Below are 18,193 nucleotides of genomic sequence, written 5' to 3'. Positions count from 1 at the left end.
GGAGTGGAAAATGATAAATAGGGAGCAAAGAAGAGTGTAGCTAAAGACTTGGACTACATCACCCTCAGTTACCGCAACCGTGGTCCTCAATCCGTGATTGCGGTCAGTCAAGATAGTAGCACAATATGATTACAACACACAATTATGGTCGTGTGGATGCGGTTGAGGACAGTCATGCGTGATCGTAGTTCAACGAGAATATGCCCAAGGGCAGAACTGTAAAAAAATTTGATAAATCCCAAACCATATTTAAGAAAAAATCCTTTCTTTTATGGGTATTGCTTACCTCAAAACTACTTTTATTTGAAAAAAGGAAACCCTAATTGGGAAAGTGCGTGACTACTCTTGGAGGCTTAATTTCTTAGTGATTTTGTGAAGAAAGAATGTTTCAGATAATCTTTATGATATATTTCTCTTTAATTTCTTAATGAGTAGCTAAGTAATTTAGTCTTTGGATTATGTTGAACTAAAGATTAATTGTGTGTGGATGTTGTTGTGTTTGCATGCTTGTTAGTTGTTGAATATGGATTCCACCATTGCTTGAGCTTATTAGTTAGAATTTGATAGGTGAAAACCCCAAATCTCCAAATGGGTTTGTTGGGTGAAAACCCCAAACTCTAGAAACCCTCTGTCATCCTTGAAAGAGGGACTAAGGAATCCATAACATCCTTGAAAGAGGGTTATAGGGGGACAAAGTGATGGTGGACAATTAAGTTCATGGTTTACTACCTTTTTCAATCTTAGAAATAAGTGTGATTAGAGTGTAAGACATGTGAAGAGCATAATCCTAGAAATAAGGATGTTTGATTAAGGTTTTGGTTGATTATGAATTGTATACTTGTTAGGTGCTCAAAAGATCCTATGGGTGAAATCATTGTGGTTTTATTGAAATATTGGCTACAATGACTTTTGACCTAGCCTATCCTTTGAAAAACAACTAAGATTCATGCCAAACCATCATTAATCCACACACTTTACCTTTAAGCAGACATAATCCCAAGACCCTCTCTATTCTTAATCTTAAATCAAAAGTTTTATATCCATGCTTTGTTAGTTGATAAAATATCTCTAAATCAAAATCCCCCTATTTTATTTTACATGTCTTGTTTATTATTATTTTGGTTAAACTCATAGTAACTAGGACACACATAAGATTTGAAGCCTATAATTCGTTTCTTGTGGATTCGACCCCAACTCTAGATGGATTTTTGGACAACGACCGCCTTACCCCTCAATCATGGAAGTGAGTTAAGCAATAATGTGCGTCAACTTTAGACAAATAAGATGTGCATACCAAATTTTTGATAGTTTGCCCAAATGAACTTTCAATAGGGGAAATTGTATTTTAAACGGCACATTCAAATGCTTACTAGCATTGCACAATTGTTTTTCCTATACATCCATACTGTAGAGCATGCTCGTAACCCAAAAAACATTGAAGAAATATGAACAAGAGAAGCTGGCATGAAACCAGCCTCAGGAACCGTGACTGCGATTAGTTGACCGCAATTACAGTAATGTAATCGTGGTATCCGAGGGCAATTTTTTGCTATGTAAAAAATACTGCACTTCCAATTTTTAATCTAGCACCACCAAGCACCCGTTTCTATGAGCATTAATGAACAATATGGTATAGTTCGCATGCTAAAATGTCACTAATTAATATAATGTACACCTAGTGGTTTCAGGACAACCTCATGGACAAGTTTGATCACATTCGATTCATGAAACTCGAGTGCCATACTTGCTACTACAGTGATATACTGAGGACAAAGCTACTCTCAAAAGGAGGAATTTTCTTGGAGAATACACTAGAGAAACTATCTACATTTTATGACAAACTTGAGGCCATAGGGTGACAGTGTTTCGCCCTATATCCATGCATCACAAATGAACAATGGGTCTATAAATTTTATGCCAATATCAGTGAAGTATCTTTTTTGGACCAATTTAATGTGACTATCAAGATTTAGGGGAGACCCACTAAAGTTGGGGCTAAGCAAATCAATGATGTTTATGGGGTCAAACCTACAGGCATAGGTGAAGTCAAATAAAAAAGGTGTAAGCCAGGAAGTTGGTTGGCGCAACGGCTATAGCCCTAGAAAGGAAGTCTCTTGGACCAAGACTAAGAGCAACATCTCCATGAACGACTTTACTCCCGAGGCTTGGATATGTTTGCACATTATTTATAGCCGAGTGTCACCTTGCACCCTCATGAAAGTATTCGTAGAATTATGGGCTCGTATGGTTGCTTCTACTCTAGATGGCATCTCACTGGATGTTATTCAGTTCGTTGTTAATGAAATAGATCATTTTCAGAACCAAGGTGGTATATATATCTTCTTCCCTTCTTTGATTACTGAGCTTTGTAGGAAATTGGGGTAGAAGAGTATGCTAGTGATTCATGGGGATCCCTAGTGCCCCTATTTACCCCTTGAGGATTCAAGGAGAGGGCACACCCATCAAAAGAAATAAAAGAAAGATTGACTTAGAAAAGTCGACAGTAGTGAGCCCAAGCCTCATAGACCGATCCCCACGGGACCTCTTGAGGAGATTGGAGTAAATATTGTAACCATCAAAGAGCTTGTGTCTAGTTTTCCCCAAGGACCGCTAGAGCCCTCCACTACTCATCATTCTTATATTTCACTTACTAAATATGAGAGGTACAGGGAGGACCAAAAGAAGCAAGAGGCTACCATTGCTAAGATTGAGAAAGCCTACTTCTTTTTGGTAGAGTCACACTGAGACCTTTAGATTGAACATGAAAAATGGTTACAAGAGAGAAAAAGAGGGATAAGTTCTTTATCAAGATGTAGAAGAGGGTGAAGGGTCTATGGAAGGTCCCAAAACCCTGAGATAGACTTTCTTCATCTTGGGTGGAGAGTGATGATGAGGCCCTAGCCGAGTGGACTAATATCGAGAAAAATGGTGATGATGCAAAATCCAAGAGTGAAAGCAGCCCTTGATACGGTTACAGAGAGTACCCTTATCTCTTTTATCCTTGATTATTTATGTAGTGGGGACACTACTGTCCATTCAGTTGGGGGTGTCTCCTTAGTCATTTAATTTGGGCCTATATTATTGATATTTTTGCATACTTTTCTACTCTTTTGGATGATTCATAGATTTACTTAGGCTGTAATATTAGGGAACTCTGATGGTGGCTATATTTACATGGATTAGTTACTTTGTTATTAGCTTGCCATTTTAGTTTATGTTTTATTAGATGAGCCTTTCCATCATGATTGGGTTTTTACCTATAAGTGTAGGGAAAGTCTAAGTACCTATGACATCGAGGCCATAGAATGCAAGGGAAGTCTGAGTACTTATAGAATTGATGATCTGGTAAAGTCTGAGTAACCATATGGTGGGTAGCCCATACTATGAATAGCAATGCAAGAAAATATCTTGGATGGTTTCCATGATTAGAATATTATGTGTGGTGCGGATACAAAAGCAAACAACCCTCTCTGTCCAAAAATTTTGCAAAACTCGAAAGCATGGACGTGAACAACTTTGTGGGGAAATTTTTCCTTCTTTCTATGACTCCAAAAGTTGACTTTAGAAAAATAGTGAATACTTCATATTTAGATCGAGTGAATATAACAATTGAACCCCCAACAATATTCGCATGCCATGTGTGTGAGGTTAATTATCTTCATATCATGTGTATTTGTACCATTCGCATGCCCGGTTCATCCTTAAAAGCCTACTAATACATAGGAGTTACCCCTAGTCACCTTCTTTGAGACTTTGGACTTTTCCTTGGCAAACGCATTATAATTCGTGACCCTTCTATTCATCCCCTCTTGAACCCCATCCTCTTTGAACTTAAAAATATAAATTGAGGATAAAATCCTAAGTTGGGGGTGGTGGAAATAAAATGAAGTATAGTTGAGCCACGAAGTCGTAAGAAGGTGCCTATAGGCTTAAACAAGTAAGCATTTTGCTTTGAAGAAAGAGAAAATCCATTAAAAGAATGAAATGCATAGATTTTAAAAGCATGAAAAAAACTGAAGAACAAGAGGCGAATAGCATGTGAGTAAATCAAAACGGGGAAAGTAGGCAAATTAGTTAAGAAAAAAAAAGTGGACCAAATAGCACTGCATAAAAGGATTATGATGTAGAAGTTCAAGGAGGGTTTAGCCTTATCGTCCCAAGTTAATGTCCTACCCTACCTAAACCTATATTACAAGCTAAAAAAAAAGTCCTTTTATGATTCCCAACCAAGTGTGGTCATTGTAGCGGTGATTGAAAATTGGGGCAAGCCTATGGCATAGTACTTGTTAACATGGAGAATTTCTTGAGAGAGTGAGTGTTTGCACTTAAAACTCCTTGTTGCATGATTGGTAACTTGTTGTGTGAATTTTTATTTTCTTGTGAGAAGGTATGTGAACAAATTAGGGTGGGTGATTTTGGCATCTTCCGCACAATGAGATAAATGGAAGTACAACATAATTATAGTCAATATGTGAGTCATTTATAGAGTGTTAGTAGTTGTTATATGGTTGCTCCCCAAAGTATAGTGCATCCTTCTCTATTCTATTCTATGATGAGGGGAGTTGTTAAAATACTATTTGCCCATGTGTGAAAAGCTTTTGGTGGTAGCAATCAAGTTTAAGTTGTTATGATCATTGGGTGATATAATGAGGGCATACATATGAAATTGTGTCATATTAAGAAGTGGTGTTGCTTGAGGACAAGCAAGGTTTTAAGTTGGGGGTGTTGATGAGGGGTAATTTTTCCACTCACTCTCACTAAACATTTGTGCACATTACGTTGTTTTGAATAAATAAATGAGACATATTGGTGATAAAATGCACTAATATCCACTCTTTGTAGGCATAGAGTTGAAGATATCAAAAGATGTGGATTGGAGCTGTAAATGATAAAAAGGGAGCTAAGAAGAGTACAACTGAAGACCTCGACTACATCAGCCTTAGTTACCATGACCGCAATCCTCAATCTATGATCGTAGTCAGTCAAGATGGTCAGCACAATGTGTTCGTGGCACACAATCGTGTTCACGTGGATGCAGTCACAAATATTCTTATGCGATCGCAGTTCAGTGGGAATATGCCCAGGGGTAGATATGTAAAAGCACTTAGATGAATCCCAAACCATATTTAAGAAAAAATCCTTTCTTCTTTGGGTATTGCTTATGCATAACTATTTTTTATTTGAAAGAAGGAAACTCTAATTGGGCAAGTGTGTAACTACTCTTGGAGGCGTACTTTCTTAGTGATTTTGTGAAGAATAAATGTTTTGGATAATCCTCATAGTATATTTCTCTTTACTTTCTTTATGAGTAGCCAAGTAATTTAGTCTTGGGATTATGTTGAACTAAAGAGTAATTGTGTGTGGGTATTTTTGTGTTTCTATGTTTGTTAGTTGTTGAATATGGATTCCACCATATTCAACAACTAATAAGCTTACGCTTATCAGTTGGAATTTGATGGGTGAAAACCCTAAATCTCCAAATGGGTTTGATGGGTGAAAACCCCAAACTCTAGAAACCTTTTGTTATCCCTGAAAGAGGGACTAAGGTGAACTTGAGGTAACCCATAACATCTTTGAAAGAGGGTTATAGGTGGACAAAGTGATGGTGGACAATTAATTCCATTGTTTAATACCTTTTGCAATCTTAGAAATAAGTGTGATTGGAGTGTAAGCCATGTCAAGAGCATCATCCTAGAAATAGGGATGCTTGATGAGGGTTTGGATGATTACAAATTGTACACTTGTTAGGTGCTTGAAAGAGCCAATGGGTGAAATCATTGTGGTTTTATTAAAAGATTGGCTACAACGACTTTCGACCTAGCCTATCCTTTGAAAAACAACTAAGATTCATGCCAAACCATCACTAACCCACACACTTTACCTTTAAGTAGACATAATCCCTAGACCATCTCTATTCTTAATCTTAAATCAAAAGTGTTATATCCACGCTTTTTTAGTTGACAAACTATCTCCAAATCAAAATCCCCCCTCCCCCCATTTTATTTTACATGTCTTGCTTATTATCATTCCGGGTAAACTCATAGTAATTAGGACACCCATAAGATTTGAAGCCTATAATTCGTTGCTTGTGGATTCGACCCCAACTCTAGTTGGGTTATTTTCCAATGACCACCTCACCCCTCAATCATGGGAGTGATTTGAGTGTTGTTAGAATAGAATAGAGATAATCTAAGGAATATTGTTACCTTGAGCTGAGTCTGAGTTTACAGAGAAAAGATGAGGGTACTTGGTTCATATATTAGCTTCTTCTATCCAAGTGGCTCCCTCTACGAACTAATTCCACCAAAGAACTTAGACCAAAGGAACTTCTTTGTTCCTTGTCTACAAATCTGATGATTAAGGATTTCAATTGGGAGTTCTTTGTAAGAAAGGCTATTTTGAACATCTAAGTTTTCTAAAGGGACAATGACACCTGGGTCACCAATAAACTTCTTTAACAAGGATACATGGAACACAGGATGCACTGAAGCCAAATCTGTGAGCAACTCATGCTCATACACTACCTTCCTATAATGGATCAAGATCCTATAAGGGCCTACATATCGGGGATTGAGTTTCCACTTTTTTCCAAATATCTTCACTACTTTATGGGAGAGATCTTAAAATTTACCAAATCTCCAACTTCAAACTCAAAATCTCCTCTTTATATCTGCATAGGATTTCTGAAGGCTCTGGGCTGTCTTAAGCCTCTCTCTAATTGACTGAACTTTCTCCAAAGAATCAAACACTAAATCTAGCCATATCAACGCAGTCTCACCTACCTCAAACCAACTAATAGGAGATCTAGATCTCCTTCCATAGAGAGCCTCAAATGGAGCCATCTACATACTAGAATTATAACTGTTATTATAAGTAAACTCAATCAATGGTAAGTGATTATCGAAACTACCCTTAATATCAATAACACAAGCTCTCAACATGTCCTCTAAGGTCTAAATGGTCCTCTCTGCCCAACCATATGTTTGAGGGTGAAAGGCTGTACTGAGATGAACTTGGATACCTAGACCCTTCTGAAAAGCCTTCCAAAAATGAGAGGTAAACTGAGTACCTCTATCTAAAATAATGGACAATAGGACTCCATAAAATCTAACCAACTCTCTAATATAGAGCTTGGAATAATCCTCCACTGAATAAGAAGTATGGACTAGCAAAAAATGGGCTGATTTGGCCATTCTATCTACAATAACCCAAATTAAATCACGCTGGCGATGTGAATGAGGAAACCCTATCACAAATAAGATCTCTATCAGGTAGACGTTAGTACTCTGATAATTTGGACACTGCATAAGCTTCTTTTTGAACCTATCCCAAGTCTCATGGAGAGCCTCAGTTGGAAGCTGTCTGGTATTTCTGATCTCATCTCTTAACTGTGCTCTCTTTTATGGTGGAAAGAAGCTTTCTAGGAAAGCATCTTTTAGTTACCTCCAGTTGGTAACAGGAGTTAGCCCATCAACCATAAAGTTTCCTCCCCAGATAGAGACAATAGAAACAACCAAAACCAAATTTCATTTTTCCCAACTCCTGGGTTGTCAAACGATTTGCATGTCGAAATAAAATTAACTAAATGCATATTTGGGTCATCACCCGCAAGGCGATCGAACATCCCTTTGAGATACAATAACTAGATCATAGTGCTCATGATATTAAACTTAGATCCAGGTGTTAAGGGTGGAGGAATAATAAACCCTATTACACCAGCTCCATTCAAGTCATCATCATCTTCTAGATCAAATTGGGCAGCCTGGCATTCTGGTCTCGCCCTAACAGGGCGAGTTCTTTTAACATTCCTATTTGTCAGTGCAGGTACATTGTCTGCACGCCTCAGGTTGACCGGATTTAATAAATCATCATCACCCAGATCATCATCATCTGGGTTTAGTTGCTGGCCTGCATTGTCTACATTCTGCTGGTTCACTTGTGCAGCTACCAAGGCATCTAGTCTAGCTACTTCCTACTGAGCAGCTACTCTCTCTAGGTCCTGTTGACCATCTATTCTGCCAATAAGTTAAGGTTCTAGATGAATTGGTAATAAATGTTCACCTAATCTCTGTGTACTTGACATACAATATGATCAACCTATATAAAGCAAAAAGTAAAACTTGGGAAAGTTTGAGCAAAGGTAAATTAACAATTATAGACTTAATTGACAACCATATTCCCTGACAACGGTGCAAAAATTTGATACGCACAAATTACAACATTCTTACAAAAGTGTAAGTGATCGTTGTTAAACATAGAACCCAACAAAGGTTAAGGTCGAATCCCAAAGGAAATACTAGTGCAACTAAGTAAGCCGATTCTTAATGGACTGTTGATCTAAGGTTTTGGAATAAAGGGGGGCTTTAATGTGTTACTAATATTCATTCATTTTTGTATCACATAGAGGTCCAGCTAATGAGAGTTAACGGAAGTATAATTTCAATGACAATAAGTTAAATAGAGTTATGATCACCGAGATGTTCAAACAGTTAGGGTTGTGAATATGTGCTCAATTTCTAACTTATAATTTCATTTGCAAGAAATATTGAATTCTAATGATTACCCACTCGTTTCTCAACCTAATGGATATTTTATCCTTTCCTTCTTTCAAACTTAAAGGTTCTATGTATTATTCAATAGAACTCTCTTGAAGGTCATTCCCGTTAGGGCATTAACCCTTAACATAAAGGGTAAACCCATGGATTTCATGTGAATCTCCTCTTTTCCCAACATCCACTTTCTTGTTCAGACAAGTGGTTTTCATAGGCTGACTTCTCAAGATTGAAACCAAGAGATGTCATTATAATGAAGAAAGATTCATGCAATTTAGATAGATGTTAGAAACCAAATGGATTCACAACGCCAAGCAGCTCTCTACATCAAGGCTCCCATAACCCTAGTTATGGGAGTTTAGGTGCTCATCTCCATATATGATATGAAAGACATATTGATGTTCATAAACAGATTTAAGAGAGTACTTACAAAAGTTACAATATTGTTCTTCTCATCTTCAATGGAAAATATGGAAAATAATAATCAGATCTTAGTTTCTAGCTTCAAATTTCAAAGAAAAGTGTTACAATGCTCTCAATAGAGGAGAAAGTCTGATAATACTATCCACATTCCCGAAATAAAACCTAATAATTAGTATTTATATGATTCCAGGAACTGGGTTTTAAAATTTAAACTCAAAATTGCCGCGTCATGCTCGACGAGTCGAGCGATAGGTCATCGCTGAGGCGATGGTCCATCACCTGGATCGTCGCTGGAGCTCCAGTGATACTGTATTCTATTTCTTGTCTATGGGTAAGGCAATGGTTTATTTCAGGGTCGACGGTCCATCGCCTGGACCATCACGGGACTTTGAATGACACTGCTTTCTACTTCTAGGCGATGGTTAGGCCGACAGTCCATCGCATGGTCGATAATCCAACGCCTAAGTTGTTGCTTGTCATTTTTCTCTTGTTTTCCCAGTTTTTCCAAGTTATTCTTCATGCTCAGTTATTTTTCTGAAAACCCTAAAGTCTAATGTTAAATACAACAATAGTTGCTTGAAAACACACAATTATCCTAAGAAAAAAGCCTAAAATGTTCCATCAAAAGCCAGAACATCAATATTTAAGACTGTAATTATGATAAATGTTTACAATTTTTAGTGTCATTCTATTTGAAGTTGTATGCAACACCGAGTGAACGCAGGGATGAAGGCTAACCCGCCTGTTAAGGACTGAGACCCTTTGTAGAACTCCTTAAGTTTTAGAACTGCAGAACAATCGTAGATTATGAGGGTTCACCCTCAAGTTGAGAACTGACACCATAGTCCTTCGGGACATTATCTTCGTTGATCCATTTGAGCTAGTGTTAGTACCCTTGGCAAGGTACTATCACCCTTCTAAATGGGGTTACAGGTTGGACCCTGATTTACTCAGACTGGGTATGTTTGTTATTGTTAGCTCCCATAGTCCGTAGTTTATCATCAGTTTATGTTTTAGTTCAAATATGCATGACCTTGTATTTAGATATTCAAACATCCAATTTTATACATTACATGTTTTACTTAGTCATTACATCAGTTCACATCTTGTAGTTTCAGACTTAGTAATCATAAATGACCCTAACTATAGTTTTACATCAAATTCAGCATTATCTTGAAATTAAATATAATAGTCATGTTTCAAAAGATTCCCAATTGACAGAAATGTTTTAGCGCATGATTTTGAAATTTCATTGTTCCTTACAACTTTTACGTACAAATTTGTTCTATATGCATATTTCAGCAAGTGGCTTATGCCGTCAGTTTAAAAGCATGTTTTAAGTATTTTTATAATAAGTGCATATCTCACATACCTAGTACATTAAAAATTATGAATAGAATACCTCTTCTACCTAAAATTTTCATGTGATGTTGATTTAGGTGCTTAGTTTCAAGATCAAAGCCAAGCAGATCACAATATTCAGCCAACAGGTGATGCATTCACTTATTTAGAGGATCGAGTCAGTTTCAGTTCTTGTACTTTAGTTTTTTTATTCGTATGTATTGATTAGGGATAGTTGGGGGTTATGTCCTGACTACCTATAGTAAGTATTAGTAAAGTATTCATAGACAGTCAATCAGAATCATTGTATGTAGTTTCAGTTTTTCCCATTCTTTCATATTACAATGTTGTAAACTTTGAAAAGAAATGTACTGAAACAACTTATCTCATGATTCTACTTATGCTCAGTAAATTTGACATTTATATTTCTTTTAATGAGTTGCTCAAGTATCATTTTAGTACTAAGGGTTAGCTTAGGATCATTTGTGGTTCAAAGGACCATGTTACGTCTAGGGGATAGTCTAGGGTTGTGACACATAACTACAAAATTATCTCCTATATGTCAATAGGTGTAGAAAAATAAATAACCCATAACAAGCCTCCATAAGCCTAGAAGGTACAAACAAAATATAATAACCCACCACCACCATTTATCAACTCTCAGAATATAATTGTAATTCATCCAAATCATTCCTCACAATAAACATTGATTTACCATATTCATCATTTCCCAATTAGTCAACACTTATCAACTAACCATCGTATAACACTAATCCTCTTGTATCAATAAATCATCCTTTATCAACGAGATATCACTTATTAACTAATCCTTATATAGCAGCTAAATATTACTTATCAACTAGTCATTATTTACCAACTAACCAACATTTGCCGACTAGCTATTATTTATCAACTAGCCAACATTTATCAACTAATCATTATATCACTAGAGTCTATTCATACCATGATATATTATAACTATTCACTCATTATCAACTTAGCTAGATTGTCAATGTCATACCCTAATGTCATCATATCATAATAAATATATCATCATCATAATTTAATACGTATAGCCGAACTCGAACCGGTATGGATATTCAACAATATCCTCATAAATATCATCATAATCATCTTTCGATCTTGTCATGTATATATCATCATAATCATCGTTCATCCTTATCGAATATATATCATCATAAACATCCTATGCCCTTACTGGGTATATATCATCATAATCATACTCCTACTTTGTCAGGAATAAACCATCAATATCATAGCCAACCTCTGGATTTCTATCAGTTATCAATAATAATGATCATCCTCAATATGGAAAATAGCATAGCAATAGAATACTTAATAGTACAACTATGTACATAATATTTTAACATGATCAATAATCATAATCAAAATCGTGAGTGCTAGCATAACCAATAGCATGATTTCTAATATTTTAAATAAGCACGATCATTGGCATAATCAATAGCATAAATGCTAATATAATCATTAAGCATTCTTTTTAGCATAATCCATAATGTATTTGCCAATATAGTCAATTAGATGGTCACTAATATAATCAATATGCATTATCAAAAATAGGCAATAACTTATCAATAACTTGATTAATGACTTTTTGTTAGAATAAGAGATAGATTATAAATAGATTGATCAATACTAAATCCATGGCATAATTTATATCTTATTAGTAGAAAAATCAATAGCTACTTTATGGCTTAGTAAATATAGTACTCAAGGGCTCATTCAATAGTGTATTTAGTAACCCGATCAATAACAAAATCAATAATATAGTCAATAGCTCATAAATAACTAATTTATAGCATAATAGTTAATCATTATTTCCTACGTCATTCATCATAACCAACAAGTACAAACACATCTAAATAACACTAAAATAACCATCTTCCTCGATGCATACAAGCATAAGGGGTCTTCAATAACTAACACAAGTGTTGGCCTAAGGTTGGTCGAAGAGCCCACTTCTAAATCCTCAAATTCATTTATCTAGCAATATGTACCCCAGACCAGGCTAAGGTATCTCGGTCCACCATTAGATGTTAAACAAGCCACAACTAGCCCTAGGATAGTAATTCCTCCTAATATTGATTAACTAAGTCATTTTCTCCTGAGATAAGGCATTTTGGTTAAGTTTCATCTTAAACTCAAGTAATCAAGGATAACTCCTTATTAATTTAAAACTAAAGCAATTCCTACCTAAGCATAAGCCTACAGGGTCAACTTTACCTATGTTATGGTTAACTAGGCTAATCATGCCCAAAAAATATCCAAAATAGCTTAAATTATCCTACGAATCCCAAGTATTTCAATTGATCACAGCAACACCTAAAACCCATCCCAAATCCAACACAATACCATAAACATACTATGAATTAGCTCAATCTAACAAGGGGTAAAACCTAGCCTACCTCGACGCAATAAAAATTGAAAGATCTGGTGAATCACCATTTTTTCCTTCCGAGATGCTTTCTTAAGATGCCAAGCTATCAAAATCATATTCTACTCACCAATACAAGAACAGTGATACCTATATTTCAATATAGTGCTTCGGGTCCAGAAATAATATTGAAATCCCATGTGGGTCCTATTAACGGAAAATCATATTTATGAAACTAACCTAATGTTCTCACATGCTCAAGAAATCATTACCCTAAGAAATAGGAGAATTCCGAGGTAATTTGTGGCTAAAATCAAGACACCAAGGTTTTGGAATTTTTGAACAAGAAAAGGGGAAAATCAATCACAAAAAGGGTGGAATATTTCCACAAATTGAAGGATAATTGTGTAAACAATTGTTAGACAAGCTTCCAAATCACCTACAAGCATCAACAAACATCAATTTTAAGCTATCTCACAATTTAGTGGTTTATCTCTCAAGAATATGTATGAAGAATGGTCAAAATCATGCAAAAAGGGTTTAGTTATACCCATACTAGATCCTTGGGTTTCGCTATTGCGACCCGATGCTCATAATTATGGAATAATAGGGTTGTCTAAGTGAATCACAATTGCAATAAATAGCCCCATATCCGCGAATCTACTCGACTTCCCAAAGAGTCATATTCATGACTTTAAGAGTCGTGATCATGACACTTACTGGTGGTGCCGAACCGTGATCACGATCCATGATCAGCGATAGCAGGTGCACCGGATAGTAGCTGTGACTTGGATGATTTCCAAGTCTCCGCCAAGCCATAAAGATTTATCCAGATTTTTGTATCTGAAAATCGACTATGTTATCCTATCAAATTCAATGTTTGGATTCAATGGAGCAGTAGAAATTTCCATCTGAGGTTTTTCAACAAAAAGTGGGTCCCATATCCACTTGTCATTTTTTTGAACTTCTAGCTAATATCCTAAAATGAGTCTAGGAGCCTCGAGACCCTAACAAAAGGTCCTCCTTGCCTAAAATTGATGTGTCAGAAGATGACCTAATTTACGAGTCTCAGTGGCACCTACATTGTATCACCAGTAGGTAAGCCAAACCGTAACCTAGAGTTAAACACAATAGGTTAATATGGTGGAGATGCCCCAAAAGGCCCTAATAGGAAATTTAACATAATAAATAAGCAAGGTTATAGAAATAGTCTAAAGATAGTCACTATATAACTACCATCCCATGACCTGGTACAACAATACAAGACCATATAGTAGTAAAAATACAACCCAAGTGTTTAAAATAGTCAATACATTTGTCTTCACACAAAAGACTGATCATAGAAAGATAAAAGGAAATAGGTGACACCGACTCCAATAGTTTACCCTATCCTTGGATACTAAGAAATAACAAACGTCGATCAACGATGGCAACTAGTACTTGGATCTTTACCAAAAAGGTATATAAGTGTATTATGAGTACTAAAACCACGGATACTCAGTAGGCATCATTGGTCGACTGAGCTAAATTATGATATAAAAATGATAAAATATGAGATAACATAACTAAATCAAGGTAAGGAAATGAACCTAAAATATATCAACCATCGCTATACATGATTAAATAGATAACCGAAATATCATCATAACATAACATAAAACATCAACTCATGCAATCATAACTACAAAATTTGCTAGCATATGCTAATTAGTTCAGAAAAGTTAATAAACCATCGCAAGCCACCATAATACTAGAAAGTACAAACAAGATAGAATAACCCACCACCATCATTTATCAACTCTCATAATATAACAGGAATTTACCTAAGTCATTCCTCACAATAAACACTAATTTACCATATTTATCATTTTCCAATTAGTCAACACTTATCAACTAACCATAATATAACGTTAATCCTCATGTATCAATCAATCCTCCTTTATCAACTAGATATCACTTATTAACTAATATTCATATATGACAAGAAATTACTTATCAACTAGTCATTATTTACCAACTAACCAACATTTTCCAACTAGCAAATATTTATCAACTAATCATTATATCACTCGAGTCTATTCATATCATGCCACATTATAACAATTTCCTTATTTTCAACTTAGATAGATTGTCAATCTCCCCAAAAAGTGTAATTTTATCATAATAAGTATACCATCATCATCATATAATATGAATAGATGGACTTGAACCAATATGGATATTGAACAATATCATCATAATCATTTTTCAATCTTATCAGGTATGTATGTATCATAATAATCATCCTCTAGCCTTGTCGAGTATATAACATCATAATCATCCTCCAATTTTGTTAGGTATATTTCATCATATCTTCCTCTATCCTTGCTCGGTATATATTATCATAATCACTCTCTGCCCTTGTCGGGTATATATCATCAATATCATAGCCAACCTTTAGAGTTTTACTGGGTATCAATTATAAATATCATCATCAATATGGCCAATATCATAATCAATAGAATACTAAATAGCATAACCATGAAGATAATATATTAACATGATCAATAATCATAATCAAAATTTTGAGTGCTAGCATAACAAATAGGATGATTTCCAATATAGTAAATAAGCACGATCTTTGGAATAATCAATAGAATAAATACTTCTATAATCAATAAGCATACTTTTAGTATAACTCATTACGTTTTTGCCGATATAGTCAATTACATGGTCACTAATATAATCAATAGGCATTAGCAAAACATAGGTTATAACTTATCAATAGCCTAATTAATGGCTTAACATTAGCATAAGAAATAGATTATCAATATCTTGATCAATAGTTAATCTATGGCATGATACATAGCTTATTCATAGCATAATCAATTGCTTACTTGATGTCTTAGTCAATATCATACTTAAGGCCTCATTCAATAGTGTATTAAACAACTCGATCAATAGCATACTCAATAGCTCATCAATAACATATGCCTAATCAATAACTTATATATATCATACTCGTTAAGCATTACTTCCAACGTTATTCATAATAACCAACAAGTACCAAGGCATCTAAATAACACTGAAATGGCCATCCCCTAGATGTACACAAGTGTATTAAAGGGTGTTCAATAACTATCACAAGTCTTTGCCAAAAGTGGATTGAAAAGCCCACTTCTAAAAAACTATAATAATTTATCAAGAAATATCTACCCCAGGCTAGGTTAAGATATCTAAATCCATCATTAGATGCTAAACAAGCCACAACTAGCCCTAAGAGAGCAATTCCTTATAATATAGAGAAACTAAGTCATTTTCACCAAAGATAAGGCAATTTGGGTAAGTTTCATCCTTAACTGAAGAAATCAAGGAAATCTCCTAATTAATTTAGTAACTAAAGCATTTTCAACCTAAGCATAAGCCTACAAGGTCAACTTCACCTACGATATGGTTAACTAGGCTAATTATTCCCAAAATGATATCAAAAATAGCCAAAATGATCCAACTAGTCCCAAGTATTTCAATTTATTTTACCAACACCTAAAATCAATCCCAAATCCAACACAATGTCATAAACACACTATGAATTATCTCAATCTAATAAGGGGTAAAATCTAGCCTACTTCAATTCTGAAGAAAACTCAAAGATCTGCTAAATCAATGTTTTTTTCTTTCGTGAAGCTTCTATAGGATGCCAAGCTATCAAAATCACATTCTAGTAATTAATATGAGAGTAATGATACTCATATTCCACTATTGTGCTTCAGGTCCCAATATCACATCAAAATTCCATGTGGGTCCTATTTAAGAAAAAATATATTTTCGAAACCAACCCAATATTCCCAAATGCTTAAGGGGTCATTACCCTAAAAATAGGTGAATTCCGAGCTAATTTGGGGCTAAAGTAAAGCCCCCAAGGTGTTTGGATTTTTGAACAATAAAAAGGGAAAATCAACCTTGTAAAGGGTGGAATCTTACCACAAATCTGAGAATAATTGTGTAAAGAAGCGTTAGATAAGCTCCCAAATCACCCACAAGCTCTAATTTTAAGTTATCGAACCATTAGGGTTTTAGCTCTAAATAAAATGGAAAAAGAATGGGAAAAATCATGCAAAGAGGGACCATTTACCCATACCAGGTCCTCAAGTCTCGTTATCACGACCAAATGCTCACGATCATGATATATTAGGGTTGTTAAAGTGAATCATGATCGTGATACTTAGCCCGGCGATTGCGGCTTAGCTCGATTACCTAAGGAGTTATGTTCGTGACATGAGGTGTCACGATCATGGCACTTACTAGATCTGCCAGACCGCGATCGCGATGCATATGCTTCAAATGGCAGCTAAGACTTGGAAAATTTTCAAGTCTCTGTCAAGCCCTAGGGATTCATCCAAAATCCTATATATGCAAATGAACTTTGTAACCACTCTAAATTTGATGTTTTTGACTCAATACTGCTGTTAAAATTTCCATCCGAGGTCATTTTGATGAAATGTGGGTCTCACACCCATATTCCATTTTCTTAATTTTTTGACCAATAGGTTGAAATGAGCCTAGGTTCCTTGAGAACCAGGCCAAAAACCCACCTAGCCTAAAATTGATATTTTGGAGCTGTTGGAACAATCAAAATTTGCTTTCAAGGTTAATTTATTGATGTTTTTGCTCAGCGATAATTTGGAACTAACAAAGACTTCAAAACAGAGAGATGACTCTAAAAACTAAATGAATTATTCGGTAACTGAATTATCAGTTCTAGCAAGTCATAAATGAATCGGGGAAGCTATAGAGAAGATTTAATATGGAAAAATAATAGAAATATGGAAAATGACCTGAAGGCTCATTAGAGGATAATGCAAAGAATTCTAAACCAAAACACCCTAATACAATATCTGTATCAGAACAATCGAACAAACACGCATCCAAGATAATGGAAAGCAATGCATGAGTCATGCAACAAACTACATATCTAAATATAACCCTATTTTACCTTTCAAAACCTATTATCCACTCTAAACCAAGAATACAGTCACTCGAGTCCTATCTGCGTAAATCCATCATACTAACCTTGATGAACCAAAGTTAATCCTCTAAAAATCTTTAATAGCAAGCATGAGGTTAAGCTCATAAGGCATTATATGAGTACACAAATGGAGATAACCAAGGTCTGTAATCAATGCCAATGCTACAACTAGTCCAGATAATCCTTAAAATTGAAAGACATAAATCCAAAGCACAAACACTCATCACAGGATGATCTGCTCTAGGAGGTCCCATCAACCAATGGTGAAGCCATGCTGAAGCCCACTCAATCATACTACTCCAACTAAGTAGATCATCAAAGATCCTAGCAAAATCTGAAACCAAAGATCAATTCTAAAGGAACCAATACAATGCCAATGTACAATTATCTGAAAACTTATTAACCACAATCCACCAGAAGGGAAGATGACAAAAAATATAGATAAGGGGTAGGCTTAGC

Source organism: Capsicum annuum, chromosome 8 (assembly GCF_002878395.1).
Source record: "Capsicum annuum cultivar UCD-10X-F1 chromosome 8, UCD10Xv1.1, whole genome shotgun sequence".
NCBI classification, from domain to species: domain Eukaryota; kingdom Viridiplantae; phylum Streptophyta; class Magnoliopsida; order Solanales; family Solanaceae; genus Capsicum; species Capsicum annuum.
The sequence above is the reverse complement of the archived record's forward strand: the minus strand, read 5'-3'. Positions refer to the sequence as shown.